This window comes from Micromys minutus (genome assembly GCF_963924665.1).
Source record: "Micromys minutus genome assembly, chromosome: 10".
NCBI lineage: Eukaryota > Metazoa > Chordata > Mammalia > Rodentia > Muridae > Micromys > Micromys minutus.
In genome coordinates this window covers 38,204,300-38,218,767 of record NC_137979.1, presented here as the reverse complement: position 1 = coordinate 38,218,767, position 14,468 = coordinate 38,204,300, and positions in this window count along the sequence as shown.

Below are 14,468 nucleotides of genomic sequence, written 5' to 3'. Positions count from 1 at the left end.
GATGAAAGAGAAAGCCTTGTCACTTGTGGGCCAGTGAAGTGAATGTGACATTGTGTTTCCCCCTAGGCCAGAGCCAGGAGAAGGTGAAGACAGAATACCACATCCATTATCTCGTATCTGCTGTATGCCCGAGATTAGCTCATAAGCTGAGAAATAGTTGCTGGAACCCGAGCAGTATGAAATGGTACTTAGAGAGCTTCTAGCAAGCCACACAGTGACTTTTGTGTTATGTCAAGCCGCTTCTAGGGCCTGGGACCTGTGTTTAAGTGGTCATGGATTCTGCTTCCCGATGAATGTGGCGTTTCATTTTCCAAGGGAGACTGAATAACATTCTTCATTAGGAGTCTATATTTCAGGCCTGGTATTGAATAATTACAGGGCCGCTGAAAGCTTCCAAGAAGAGTTTACCTCCACTACACAGCTTGGCTAGCGCTCTCATTTCAGCTACTTTAAGCTCTTGTAAACAGCATTCGTTTTCCATTACAAGCTAGGAAATGTGACTGTGTGCAACAGTGCCGGGTCCCTGGAGAGCGTCTGCTCAGGGAGGCTGTTTCCTCATTTGCCTTTGTGACTCCTGACGGTGAGGTTGAATAATCTCTGAAGCTCCCAGTCTTCCCATCCCATTCTGTTCCACGAATTTATAAAGCGGTGACCTGCCTGAGGACTGCAGGATCAAGCAGATGTTTCCTGAGCAAAGACAGTGTGCATTTCCCCTCGTACATCATCTTGGGTGGGGGCGGGGGGTGGAGGCTGGCACTACTCTCTCGACTCTGACATCATTGGGCGAGGTGGCCTGGGGGAGAATTTCAAAGCAGAGCTGCTTGGCCAGGGAAGAGCTCAGCTGGCAGCTGGATACAGGGATTAACTGACCCAGATAACAGGGAGAAGGAATCAGCAACTCATCCTGTTCCTTCTCCCCCAGGAAGTCGACAAGCCTCCCCACAACTTCCTGAACGCACACAGTCTATGGGAGACCTCCGCTGCCCCCTTCCCAGCGCACCGCTCACAGCTAGGATCATTCCAATCATATGGCTGCCCGTCCTTACTCCTTGATTTCCCCCGACCCTTGTTTGAAGTTGGAGTGGGACTCAACTGACCACAGTGAACAGGGATAACAAGATTAAGTAGATCTGGGGATGTAGCTAAGAAGGTAGGCGGAGAGCTTGCCCAGTGTACAAGAAGCCTCAAGTCTGAGCCCCAGAAGCACATAAATTTGGCGTGGCGGTGCAGGACTATAATCCCAACCCTCAGGAAGTTGAGACAAGAGGACCAGAAGATCAAGAGGCCACATGAGACCGTGTCTCAAAAACAAAAGCCAAACAAAAGATTAACTAACTCTCCCTTCCCTAAACTGCATACAGGTGCCCAACTCCAACTTCCCCTGGAAGTGAGTGACTTGGAATCGCCTTTTACAGATTAATAGCTTAAGGATTTTAAGATTCCAGTGTGCTGGGGGAGAGGGCAGGGGTGCTGTGAAAGACGATTGACACTGGTTTTCCATTTTCCTCATAGAATGCCATTAAGATCAAAACAAGCAGATAGAGAGTATTAGCCACCTCCGTGACTTCATAAGGGAAGTACGTTTAGAGCTGGAGAAACGGTGATTAAAAGTGTTCGCTGCTCTTGTAGAGGACATGAGTTCAGTTCTGAGCATCCACATCAGATGGCTAACAAATACCTGTAACTCTAGCACCAGGATACCCAACATCCTCTTTTGGCCTCTGCATACACTTGCACACACACACACATACACACACACACACCCACACACATACAGACACATATACTCACACAACATACACACACTCAAACACTCATACAGATGATCATACGCATGCATACATATGCTCACACATACTCAAACACATATACACTCACACATACATACACCCCTCCCCCACTCTCCTCTCTCTCTTTCACACAAGCTGGTTTCTCTTCCCTCAGCTCTGATGTAGTGCCCAGAACAGGCAGCATTTTCTCTTGGCTCTGGGACTCTGTTCTGGCATTCTCTCCCTGTGTAATGCCCTTCTCTCTGTGTGGGCTAGATCTGCAGACTTGCTTCTCAAGACGAGACTAGGACAGAAAATATGGGTAGGACATAGAAGATCGGTTTCTAGACACTGGGCCTCCCATTCCTGTTCTTTCTCTGGCATTTCTTACTTTCTCTATTAGTACAGATGCCATTTGCAAGCTGCCCAAAGGTGACACCAACAAGAAATAGAATTCAGCCTCCAGCCAATAGCCACCTAGGAGCTGGGTGGCCTGGCAGGAACTGATCTTGCCACTAAGGTCCTGAGTGACTTAGAAGGAGATCCTTCTGAATGAACTTTTGCAGTGGCCCTTGTGAAATGCCATGCCAGAGGGTCCTCGTGAGCCACGTGCAGGTCACATTGGAAGCACATGCACAACTCATTTCTGGTGGGAGTAACAGGGACCACGGCATCATCAACTGTCCACGTAGGGTGTTCTTCTGTGTCATTACTACCTAGGAACTCCTCGAAGTCTCGAGTTGCCTGTTGTCACTTCAGGACAGGTGTATGTGCTTTTATAGATATGCATGTATGCGAGTGTGCATGTGTGTAAAGGGAGGTTCATTAGTTGGGCTGTGTACCATCTACTCTCACAGGAGCTGTAAGAGGCATTCATTACCAGTTCTGAGTGAGGAGGATCCCTGATTTCTCTGTGATTTTCAGCTGCGCTTGTCACCAATGTCCCAGTACACAGCTCCCTCTGCAATCTCAATTTACCCATTTTCTATCTCTTTCTTAGCCATGGTGACACTCCAATTGTTGTGTCTCAGTTCACATTTGTCTATATATGTATTTATATCTATTAACACTTGATATCCAAATATGTAAATGCATATGTATATTATATATATATCATATAACATATAAGTCATATATTATATGCATATGTAGCTATAAGTTGGCCTAACTACTACTTTAAGACCAGTTTTTCTAAGTAGCAGAATTTTCCCTTTATTGATTAAAATAATAAATACAAGAAGCCAATCACTGGGAGAGAAGGAGGCAGGGCTTCAGTTCAAGAGAGGAAGAGGGAAGGCAGGAGGAGGGAACTTCCTTTTGGAAGGGGAAAGCAAGGCAGACACAATGTAGGCCAGGAGCTGTTAGTACCAGTGGCAGAATCCACCAGGATCTGAAGCTTTCTAACATAGAATAGTTGGTAAATTCAGGATGCTAGGATCTACACCCAGCGATTGTGTTATCTGTTGATTCTAAAGCAAGATTGTCTGGCAGTTTCCTTCTCATGGCGATTCAACAGAGCTCCAGGGAAAGGTAACCCAGTCAGAGCATGGGTGTTTGAGAGTACGCCCCAGCTAGCCTCAGAAAAGCATGTCTGGCAGCAGCCAGCTGTGAGGTTAGATGACTGGGAATGTAACTGGGTTCCTGGGCAAGTGGATGGAGAAAAGTTGGGCATATGCTCCATGGGGTTAGCCATGGAGACGGTGAGACCGCTGGGGCAGAAAGGATAGTATGGGTTGATTTTTTAATATTACACACAACATGTCTACTGTCTTTTCTGACCATTCTTCAATCTGAAGATGATTTCAACACCCTTCTTAGTCTAAACACTTTTAATTCCTTTAGTGATCTTTCAATATTTTTTTTTCTTTAGTCTCTCTGTGTTTGTGCACATATGATGTCTGTGTGGGAGGCAGGCTGTGTCTGTCTGTGCAAGCCAGACTGCAACTTTGGGAAGTTGGTTCTCTCCCTCCATCTTTACATGTGTTCCATGGATCAAATATCCCAGCCCTTTAACAATCTTCTAGGTCCTTATTACTTAAAACTCCACCCTCAGCTGGGCAATGGTGGGGCATGCCTTTAATCTCAGCAGAAGCAGTCAGATCTCTGTGAGTTCAAGGGCAGCTAGGGCCACACAGAGAAACACTGTCTTGAAAAACCAAAGAAAGGAAGAAAGAAAAAGAAAAGAAAAACCCTCTATCATTTATTCTAGGACTTCTCTGTTTATTCAGCCTCATAATTATATATGATATATAAATATTATTATATTTATAATTTATATAACATACACTATGATATGGATAATGAAATATTTTCCTTGACACTGAGAGAACTCACAGTACAATACAATTGTAATCTTTGTAAACATTTTTTTCAGTTAACTCAAATTTGGATTTTTTTGTGTGTTTTGAAATCAATTGTATACACTATTATCTTTTAATAAAACATATCTCTGCCAAATCTCTGAAATTTCAATGTATAAACTCTGGTAAGACACATCTCCTGGATCCTCTGTGTGACTGAGTGGTAGCTGAAACAAAAGACTACCCTAAACCACAGTGGGTTTTCCCAGGTAGATGTTGTGCCCTAACACATTCCCAGGAAGACCAGCTTCAGTTCTTCTGGTCCTTACCCATACAACCACCTTAGGATGACTCCAATTCTTCACAGTGGCTCCTTTCACCCACTGTACAGTTTCTCTTCTCTTACTAAAATGTCAGAGAACTCATTAGCTCCATTAGCTGAATCAAGTCGTCCCGACTGGGATTACCAGCCACGTGTTCCTCAAAGATGTCTAAGGAACCAATGGTCCCAGTACCCAAGCTGGTCATTGGCTACATAGACACACAAAACATTATCCTTGATCTCTTAGAGCTAATGGTACAGTATTTGAATTTTAATAATTCTCTGTAGACTTGTGGCTGTCATTATTAGTGATTACATAGGAATTACTTGAAAAATGTATCAGGCTCAATAAGCAGGTACAGCAGATGTTTATTGGGTCATGGGGTTCTTTATACAGTTCTTTTTAACTTTCCACATATTTTAAACTTATCGTAAGAACAAATTGGATGAGATTTGTCTCTCCTTTACAAACTCTATTAGGTTTAGTCTCCATGCATGGAAATACACACCACAGTCTCTTAGAAACTCCTGGTATTGCTTCCTTTGCCTTCTAGGAACTTAATTATGTTCCAGTCTCCTTCCAGAGTATCTATGAGAAATTGTCACATTCTTGAAAGGACAGTGTAGCCAGGACTCGGACTCTGAGCCTACTTTCTTTGTGTTTCCAGAGAAGTCACTGCGCATCACCAAACCTCATATTTTCTCATCCCTAAAATGGGAGACAATCTCACCTACAACCCCACTCATTGTTTACATAGGATAAATGATACACCTACTCATTTTACATATCTCAGATGAACACAGCTTAATTCCCACTGCCTTACGCACCCATCTGCCTTCCTTGTACTCTTTATTTCTTTCCCTAAATATCTGAAGCAAGAAGTTAAGGCCCATTTGCATTCTTCCCTCCATCTTATAGAAACAAGGTTTGGCTGTGCGATCCAGGCTAACGTCTGCTCAGCCCACGTGCTGGGGTGACAGGTGAGTATCACAGTTCCACATTTTACCTCTACTCACTGAATGTTAGACTTCTTAAAGACTCAAACCTGTTATGTATTTCCCGATGCCCTTGTTGATAAGTATATGATCACAGAGTCCTCCCACTGTCTTTGAGATTTCATTTTGTATTTTGTAGTATTTGGTATTAGAAAATTATTATGCGTATCTATCCAGGTGGGATGCAATTTCTATAAATTGTGAATGCTCCATTTCCAGTTCTTGTCTTCAAAGTGTTTGTATTATCTGAGCACCATAATTTCATTTCCAAACAGTGCTGTCTTCCTCCTTCTGTTATTGCCAAAATGTTGGGCATCGTCTTCCTTTCCTTTGTTGGGGAGAAAGTCTGAGATAAGGTCTCACATAGCCCAAGCTAACACCACACTTGCTATGTAGCAGAGGATGATTTTCAACTCAGGCCTGCCTCCTGCTAAATGCTAGGGCTCGAGGTATAGAGCACCATGTTTGGCTGCCATGAATCCTTTGAAAACGACCCCAATGCTACATCTTCCTTCCAAGCCTCCTTGAATTCCTTTTGCCAGCTTCTGCTCCTGAGGCCCCATCCTAGCATGCTGTGTCATCAAGTATCCTGCACTGGTTTGTTACTAGACGACCATCACTGTGCAGTCAAGCCCCTTCCATCTGCTTCTTCCTGCCAGCAGTCTATGGACACTTACTAGAAGTGATCTACCGATGTTTAAATAGATGGATAACCAAGGGCCATTCTCCAGGGATCTAGTCTTTTGCTTTATGAATTGAACGTTGGATGACTTCACAGGCCTATTTCAGCACTGATATGGTAATGACTCTTAGCCCTGTTTGAGATTAGTCAGTCGCCTAAGGGTAGTGCTTTTGCGTGGGTTATCCACATCCTCATTTTAAACAAAGGACATTTGAGCACATGCCTATGACTTCTCTCTGGATCTTTGCTCTTAGTTTCTCAGCCAAGGATATGGATGCTGCTGTATTCAGCTCCAAAGGGTACCCTAATCCAGACAAACATAAATGGAGCTCTTGCCTGACTCCCCAGTATTCTAGGTTTACTGGCTTGGACTTGTCCTCCTGTTCCATTTTTTTTTTTTTTTTTTTTTTTTTGACTCTGGGAAGGAGGCATGTCTGGGAGGTATAAGATCCTCTATCACATTGTTTTGTCCCATCTTTAAGCTCTTCTGGTTCCAATACTGCCGAAAAATGTGTGATTCTGTCATTGTACCCCCTGTCCTCCCCTCTCCTCTCACCTCATTGCAATCCTCTCTCCCTCCTTCACCAACTAAAAGTTCATTCATTGTCTCAGGAAGTGAGGGGAGAATCACTTCCTGGAGCTGATTTCCCAATTCTCCCCTGTCTGGTAGTAAGATCATTGGTAGGGTTTCTGGACTTAATTGGTACGTTTGCATGCTTGATGCTGAAACCCTCAAGCTCAGCATGTGTCTTAACACAACAATTGCCTAAGCTAGTGAAGAGGGCCGGACAGCCCTCACAGAGAACGAACAGTTACAGATGTACAAGAGAGCACACCAAGAATGAGTGTGTTAGTGCATCTCATTTTACAGCTCCTTATAACACTGCTTCTCCCGTGCTGTAGGCAGAAGCACAGCTTTAGAAGTGGTGCAATTCTCTAGACTGTGATAAAGTTGAATTCAGATTTCAGCCGGCTCAGTGAAAATTAAGTACTGTCTTAGTAATATCACAGTGATATGCAATGTGGTCAGCAAATGTGATTCAAAACCCATAGTCCACTTGTCGACAAGGTAAGATTTTCATGTCAATCATGAAAACAAAGTCCTTATACATCATTGTAATTTAATCCAACATGGCCATACCTAATGTAAGATAGAGAAGACTTTCTCTGGTTATGTTTCTCAAGGCAGGACCACATGCCCAGGATGGCAAATAGACACACAGCTTGGCTCTAATTGCTTCACGTCTTTTGCTTGAGCTCGATGGAATTTGGATACCCTCTGTGTCAGCCTACCTACTTACCTCCTGCGCTTTATTCTCTTGGAAAAACATTTTCTGATTTGTTTAGCCAACCCCCCATTACAGGTATTTAGTTGCTTTTTCAGCATCTCTAGAAATAATTCTAAAGGAGTTCCCCCTGAGTATATATGCCTGTGTGTCCTTACTAAAGATTTCCTGCCCATCATTTCCTAAGGCTAAGGTGTATCAGGAATGAGTTAGATGCCATTTAAATTGTGCTGACAGAAATTCACAGAATGCTTAAAAAAAAAAAAGTTGGAACCAGAGGACAAAAGCATTGAAGGTGGGAAAGTCACATCAATAACGGTGCCTAAGCACATAAATCACATTCCTTTATTTTTCCCAAGAAGTTTCAGCATTTCAACCCTTTGTGTGAGCCCTAATGACAAATTCCAGGCCCTGCCAAGAGACCACGAGCTATTTGTCAGTTTGTCTATTTATCTTCCTTCATGTCTCTCCAGTGATGAAGTCCCCAGAGGTTAAACACTCATTATTAATCTTACCACAAGAATCTCAGAAAACCAATGTTTGCTGCCCTCTGGTCCTCCGTTTTAATGACTCCTCACCACACACAGAACCTTCATTGTGCTATTCACGACATTCTAGGTGAAACCAAAAGCTCAATTCAACTGTAGTCAAAGAAGTCCAATTCTCCACAATTACACACACACACACACACACACACACACACACACACATCTTTCCACCAGCAGCTAAGATGTAGAATTGAGTGAGCATGACATGAGATGTTTCTAAAGAGTTTTCTGCCTGCCATCAGCTTTATTAAGGGCACCAATGTGCAGGCACATTTAATGGTGTTTATTTTGAAACACTCGATGTTTACCCTTGAAAACCTGTTATGCACCTCTCACCTTACTGTGAACAAAAGGGCATTGTAACTTCACAGACTCTGTAGTCTGATTGCTTGCTTAAATTTAGGTCTGCCCTCAAATGAGAAAAATACTTGAGTATCAGTCATCCTGGAATCCAAGGGACTTATTCATAGTGCATGTGGGGCTCTATTCATGGATGATTTATGTCTTTGCATAAAGGGGGAGGGGGAGGTGTGTGTGCTGCCCAGAGAACCATCGTCTGCCTCTCCTGAGTAATTTATACAAGATCAATATTTATCAAGGTGAGCCAAGAATTGTACCATAACTCTCCAAGAGCCAAATACTTCATTTTCAGGTCTTTCACCCATGCAAAGGAGCAGGACAGACTAAAATGTTTGTGTGAACCGACTTAAAGGAAGCTTCTTACACGCTTCTCGGTGCTGTGGATACAGTGCATTGCTACGGAAGAAAATCACAGATTTGTACCCTGGATGGTGTCCTACGACTCTCCCAGAATAAGTAATAAAGAAAAGCATTTCTTGAATGAATGACAGAAAGGTAGTAGGTGACAGTACTCTCTCGAGAAAGGGAACCTGGCCTACTTTCATATTCTGTTAGTCTATAAATAAGTGAGCACCTGCCAGGCAATTGGCAACAACTTATAAAACAGTTATTACCTGGGATGATCTCCTGGACAGGTATCTATGTAAATATTTGGGAACACATGGAAAGTACTATGCTGTAGGGACCCAAAGTATAGATCTAGATAGATCTAGATAGAATTCTATTGCAAGCTGTCTGAAAAACAGAGGGAAATGGAAATTAAGTGGACAGATGGCCAGTGGAGACTAGGGTTCTGAAAAGAAGTTGTTTCACGAACACAGGGAATCTGAAAGCCCGTTGAGCTGTGGGTATGGGGCAGAACAGATTGTTTGAGATCATATAGTATGTTATCACCCATGATAAAGAAGGGAAAAGAATTCCATTGGAAGGGGACTTAGGGTAAAAGGCACACAGCTTGACTAGAAACTCTTCCCTTATTTTAGAAATAAGAAGTGAATCATACTCATGGGTCCTTAAATATGTGCCAGAAGTGGTCAGATTTCCCTGAGGGAAGGATCTCTGGTGACATACTCCATGGTAGTTGGTAGAGAAAACAAATGGGAAGTGGGTTTAGTTTTACATCGGTTTTGAGAATGATTTCAAGGCTGTTTGCCTTAGTCAGAAAAAAATAAATAAAAAATGATACAAATTGTGAGTGCCAGAAAGGAACAGGAGTTGGGGGAGGTGACAACAGGTATAAGGTGACAGGGTTTTTTTTTGTCATCCCTGTGTTAGCAGAATCCTAGGAACTCTGGGAGAGAAATCACTGCTCTTAAACTAGGACAGTCTCAATGTATTAATGGGAGAGTTTGGAAGTATCTTTACATAAAAATAATATATGCCATGTTATGCATTATAGACAATGTGTGCTACACTGTATAACGTACTCATATAAGTTATGATTTATGTATGTTCAAGAAAGACTAAAGGATGGCTTTATAAAGTCTGTCATTTAGAGGAGGATCTCTGTTCAAGCAATCATAATCAATTAAGGCAGGGGAGGAGGCATAAAGGAAGTTATGATACTGAGAAGGAACAGGGGGATGCAAGGTCTTTAGTAATAGGCCATATAGACCTCAAGAGCACAGTGGACGGCTGAATGGCTGTTGCATAGAGGGTTGTGGGCATGTATTTGAAGCCATGATAACTGTTCTGGGAAGGTGATGTTAGCTGGGTTTCATCAGAATGTAGGCAGAATGCCATTACAATACTGCTCAAGGAGAAACTAAGGAGCATCACCACTCAAGTGATGAATAAAAGGGATGGCGCATCCGTGAGCGAGAGCACATTGGCATCCCAGTTCTCACAATCTGAGGGAAATGAGAAACCGGGTCTCTAACTTTTGTTTCAACCCAGAAAGAACAGAAGGCCTATGATAGGCAAGTGTGTATCAGACAAACTGCCTTGTGGAGAGTAATTTAAGCTGAGGTTATGTTTAAAAGGTCTGTTTGGAAGCCCAGAGAGCCGTGCAAAAAGTGATTCTTAAAGATATCAAAAAAATCCAACAGGCAGATAGGTTAGTCCAATAGAGCTTTGTGGCTCCTCCTGGATTTGTTGCTGACTCATGAGTCAAGGCGAGAAGCTGAAAAGCTAAACATATGTTTAGGAGACTTAAGAAAATATAGCATTTAGGAGCTATTAAAGATAAGCATGTGGTGAATACCCCAGGTTGTCTGTTATCAAAACCAATAGTAAGGACAGACACGTATGACACATACGGTACAAAATGTCAGGTGTCTGCTTTGTCACTTCACCCTAGGCCTGCTTTTTATTGCACAATGATTGTACTCGATGTATTATCTTTAGGTGATGGCGTGAAATTATTTCATTAACAAAGGCCATATCTAAAATACACAGATGCAAATTTGTATTGGGATCTGTCTCCACTGTAACTTCTTGATATAAGAAAAACCAAATCCTATCTTTAATAGAATATGGCTCAAAGACTCAAGTTCTTGTTACATTTTCTCCCACACAATGCCTTTCAAGAAAATATGATATTATGATTACATAAGACAAGATGATTTAAAAAAAGTACAACAGGATCTAACTTGGTAACAAATGATATTCTTGTGACATGGATCAGATGTAATTTTTAGATGAGAACCAGAATCAACTAAATGATCAAAGAAAGTACAAGAACTGAAACACTAGAACTAGAATTAAATGCTTAATTATGATTGAATAAACACAGGTGATGGGGAATAAAATGTAACCATGCATGAGGAAGAAACAGACAGAATCACGGAAGGAAGAGACAGATAGAAAATAAAGGCAGTTTGGAAGTGTGTGATCTCATGCTGATAAGAATGAGAGGGGTAACAACTCTCCACCAACATTTGAAGAGATACTGGCTGAAAAACAAAAGGTGCTGAGGATATCAAACTGATTCAAGAAATGTTACAAGCTAGACGTAATGGCACATGCCTGAACTCCAATCACTCAGGGTACGGATGCAAGAGCCATATGAGTTTAAGGCTAGCCTGGTCTACAAGCAAACAACAAACAAACCAAGGCTTGGCTTTGTTGCTCAGAGGTAGAGACTTGACTTGTTCGCATGTGCAAGGTCTTGGGCTTCATCCTCATCTTGGAAAACATGAAGAATTCCCAGCACTGAAAACAGAAAGGATAAATGAAAGGAAGGAAGGGAGAAAAAAAGAGAGGAAGGGGAGGGAAGGGTGAGCAGGAGGAGCATGAAATGAAAAATACTTAAAGTATTCCAGAGAAAGTGAAACCTTTTGTCTTTGAAAAGCCCTCTTAGTCTCATTGTCATCTGAGACTATTATAGATAGAAGAAAATTGATTGGTGTTCTTGATATTCTAAAAGAATAAAAATGCTTCTAGCCAGCTGCAGGGGGGTGTGACCATTTGCTACAATAGGCTGGTTATTGGAGATATAAGCCACCAGAGAATTTAACTACATCATGGGACCTCGGTCATCAGGCCTGTGCCTACCACAAATCTCCACAATAACCTCGCTCAGCACAAGGTGAAAAACAACACCCTACTTGGTAAAGATGGCTCCCTTCCAGACATGAAAAGTCTTATGCCCCAAGTCAATCCCTGAAATCTAACCATGAAAGGGAATATTGAGAAATCTCTACCCAAACTTTGGGTCTCAGTGAAAGCAAGGCATTACTTTTTGTTTAAAAGGGGTGTAAATATTATCAATATGGGTTTTTGTAGGAGTTAACATAAAACACTCTGATCCGTTTCATATACTTTGGAAACAGAAAAGTATGTCACAATCATTATTAAAAGAAGATTTGTGGAAGAGATTTTGCCACCAATGGAACCCCAAGAAGTTCTGACCTTTCATATTCTCAAATACTGATAGGTAATGGGTGAATGTCACCCCATGAGTAACTCAGAGTGCATTTGTTGTTCCCTCCCATATTCATGACACTTCGTTTTAGGATGCAATTAAGGACACTTAGTGTGTAACTGAACACAAGAAGAGTGGAGAGGAGGGGACAGTGCTCCTGACTGTGGCCATCTCTTCCCCTTGTCCAGGTTTCTTCTTTGATATAGATGGAAACAAGCAGCTAGCAGCATGGCAGCCAGCTAGGGACATGACAACAGCATCAGGTTAAAGGGTTCTGGTGGTTTTTATCGTTACCATGACAGCTACTTGGAAATCATTGTTTGCAGGAACCATATTAATTAGGAACTAAGCTTTCTGTATGTTTCCAGGAGGAAGGCGACTTTTGATTTCAACCAGCAAAAGCCAGTTTTGATGCTCTGGACTGTCAGAGACTGGTCCTTTCTCACCGGGGTTGGCAAGAGTGGCATATCACAGATTGTGAACTCTTTACCACCTTTCCATCTTCTTTGGACCCGAGGGGAGTTTATAGGTCCTCACTACTCTTCTTCTCGTTATTCACAGATCCAATAATTTCTTGCCTTATTTAGTAGAGTACATCTCTGACGAATACTGTTTGTTTGGTTTATTTAAGATAGGGTTTCACTTTGTAGACAGGGCTGGCCCTAAATTTAAAGAGGCCCACCCGTCTCTGCTCCCAGAGTGCTGAGATTGAAGGCTTGCACCATCCCTAGCCACTGCACCCATCTTCAGTCTTGGTGGAAAATGTCATGAGGCGTAAAGTCGCTGACCAGCTGTGTACCGAAGGCCTTTGTAAATTCGAACATAATGGCTCAGAGTGATTTGTGTGTCAGCTTTCACTTTAAGATTCCCGTTGTGCTGGTGGCAAGAATATAATGGCTAGAGTCAAACAACAAGAAAGGCATCAGGATGACTGTGCATCCATCCATCTTATTACCTTTGTAAACTCTGTTTTAAAACTACTTCAGATTGTGTCATCATTGATGTTGGTGTATGACTCCATTTATCTTTAAAAAAATCTACAATGAGCAAATTCTTAGAAGAAAGTAAATTAGACGTTACCAGGGGGCAGAAAGAAGCGAGGAAGAGCGTTATTGCTTCACAGGTACAATTTCTGAATGGGGCGATGAAATATTTGAGAAATAGCAAAGCTAACAATTGCCTTTTCGACATTGTTATGTTATTAATATTACTGAACTGTATCGTTTTAAAGTGGCATTTGTGCACGGTCTTCCCTTTTGCATTGATTACATTTGCTCTTTGACAGTTTTAGATGTTACAATGCATTGACTGACTACTCTCACGGCTACCCTCTTTGTCCCATTCCTGGCATCTGCCCTCTGCCCTCACAGGATTCCTGGAACAATCATGGCTTATTGTTTTGTTTTGTTATACTGATTTTCTGTTTAACCAGGACCTTCTGTTTGACCAAGGCTTTAGAGCCACCCACTGGGTCATAATAAGCTCAACAGTGAGTTATCCCAGGCTCAAAGGAAATCGAACAGGTTTAAGTGCTGACAAAGGTATTGCTTGCTTATTTTTATATTTAGAGCAAATCATTTTTACATTTGTTGTTTTATGACCTCCAAAAATCCTGAGTAAACAGTTAACTAGTGCTGATGGTACCATTCCAGATAAGAAAACTTTCACTGCGATGCTGCTGCTAAATGCAATTTAATATGGGAGTCTCTCCTATATCTTAGATTAAGCAATACTTTCTTTGGGGGAATATGTATTTTATTATTATTCTATGTGTAAGAGTGTTTTCCCTGCATGCATCTCTGTGTACCATGATCATGTCTGGTAAGATGTAAAGCTGGGGCTACAGAGAATTGTGGGAGCTGGGAATCAAAGCCAGGTCCTCTGGAAGAGCAGCCAGCGCTTTTAACTGTCGAGCCATCTTTCCATCCACTGTGCAATATTTTCTTTACACACATGCCACTTAAGCCTCCTTCTACTCAAGCACGCATGAAGTAGAGAACTAAAACTCAGGTGTGTAAAATGATTCCTCCAGGGTCACGTGGCTCAGAGACACTGGGAAATGTTTTGGGAGCTGGCTTTTCTGTCTTAAGTTTTCCCATTCATACACTTCCAGATCTGATTCCTAGAATGACTTTCCTGCCAGAATGGTAGATGCTCCTCACCTCCTTCAGAGCCTCACTTTTTTTTGTGAACAATTCTCTACCATGTCCACTGTGTTTGCTACTTTGAGGGTTCTTTCATCCACTTTATTCTACCCTTTCAACCCCTTAACACTAAATAGGAGAGAAAAAAAATGATAGAAAGGAAAAGGGTCGATGTTATTGTTAAGACTACTTCCTG